At 37.9% G+C, this 1,989-nt stretch overlaps 1 pseudogene; it reads left to right on the forward strand.

Moving 5' to 3' along the window:
- Nucleotides 1–996: 996 nt before the first annotated feature.
- Nucleotides 997–1,772, forward strand: LOC112611576 (annotated as a pseudogene).
- The last annotated feature ends 217 nt before the right edge of the window (nucleotides 1,773–1,989 follow it).

Below are 1,989 nucleotides of genomic sequence, written 5' to 3' on the forward strand. Positions count from 1 at the left end.
GAAGATCATTTTTCATAGTAGAGAGTTACAAGTAAAGTTGAAATATGTATTTTCAGATACTCTCTGAAGAAACAGAAGTCTAAGGGTATTATGCAACATTTTGATTGCAGATATAAGCACTAGAACAAAATAAAAACATTCCAATTTATCAGGAAAAAAACTACAAGAATCAAGAAAATCATAGATGATAGACTAAGAAAAAGACTAAAAATTAGAAAGCATTACATAAAATAATATGCCATTATATCTGTCATAGTAGTGAATATAAATGGGTAAAACTAATATATGATTTTTTATGATGCACAAAGCAAAAATCAAAACAGATACCAAAAAGACAAAGGCATCAAAACTACATAAAAGATAGTCTAAGCAATGTTAACAAACAGAAAGTGGAATGTGGAAGACAGTTTGTCCTTTCCAAATATTTATTGACTTCCCTGTCTTTTCCAGCCTTCCTTGTGGAAATAAGCAGACTTATGACTAATTCTAGCCAATAGACTACGCCAAGAATTGACTGGCATTTCCTTGCTGAGACAGGTAAGAACCAGTGTGCATCTCCACTTGTCTCTTCCCTGTCGTGTACTCCCAATGGCATAGCCACCAGGTGGAACAAGGCAACCCAGATCACACTGGCTTTGGCATGAGCAGGAAGTAAATACTTTGTTCATTCACTGAAAATTGGGCTTTAATTTTTATTTCAATATTAATAGCTGGGTTGTTCCTAATCATTGTATCGAAGTTGAGTTCAGAGAAGAAAAATAATAATAGCAGGGCACTTTTTTAAATGATAAAAGAGGGGACTATTCACAATGAATATATCACATTTATGAATGCCTATGCACCAAATAGCTTAGAATCAACATTCAACATTCATGACTCAAAGTAAAAGTGTCAGAAAATAGGAGAAAGAGTACCACTTTCTTTGAAATGATATATTGGCCACAATTTCTCTGTGCACTGGAAGATGGTGGTCCTCTTTCCCTGCCCAGGGCAACCATGGCTCTTGGTGCCAAGAAGCATCTGAATTCGGTAGGAGCCCCAAAGCATTGGATGCTGAATACTTTGACTGGTGTGTTTGCTTGCCACCCATACACCAATCTCCACAGGCTGAAAGTCTCCCCCTCATCATTTTCCTAAGGAACAGACTTAAGTATGCACTGATAGGAGATGAAGCAAAGAAGATCTGCATGCAGCAGTTCATTAAGATCAATGACAAGGTCTCGACTGATACAACCTATGCCACTGGTTCCTTAGATGTCAGCATTAACAAGACCAGAGAGAATTTCCGTCTGATCTGTGATACCGGGGTCACCTTGCTGTTGATCCTATTACACCTGAGGAGACCAAGTTACTCAAAGTGAGAAGAAACTTTGTAAACACAAAAGAAAAATCCCTGATCTGGTAGCTCATGATGCTGGCATCATCTCCTGCCCTGACCCTCATCAAGGTGAATGACATCGTTCAGATTGACTTGGAGACTGGCAAGATTACTGATTTCATCAGGTTTGACACTGGTAACCTGTGTATGGTGGCTGGAGGTGCTAACCTGGGAAGAATTGGTGTGATCACCAACGGAGAAAGACACCCTAGATTTTTCAATGTGGTTCCTATAAAAGATGCCAACAGCAACAGCATTGCCACCCAGTTCTCCAACATTTATATTATTGGCAAAAGCAACAAATCATGGATTTCTCTTGCCTGAGGACAAGGTATCTGCCTCACCATTGCTGAAGAGAGAGAAGAGACTGGCAGCGGAAGAGAGCAGTGGGTGAAATGGTCTCTAGTTGACATGTTAGAAAGGTCTTTATGCTTCATTAAAGATCACACATCATGAAAAACATCAATGAATGATATTTTGATTTTTTCTCTCAGTCCATGAGAAAGCAGATAAATAGAACATTTGTAAGAAAGTAGAAAACCTAAATTACAAAATTAATAAATTAAATTGTAACACATTAAACTCCATACCTTGAAAACAGGAAAATAAAT

This window comes from Theropithecus gelada, chromosome 18 (assembly GCF_003255815.1).
Source record: "Theropithecus gelada isolate Dixy chromosome 18, Tgel_1.0, whole genome shotgun sequence".
NCBI lineage: Eukaryota > Metazoa > Chordata > Mammalia > Primates > Cercopithecidae > Theropithecus > Theropithecus gelada.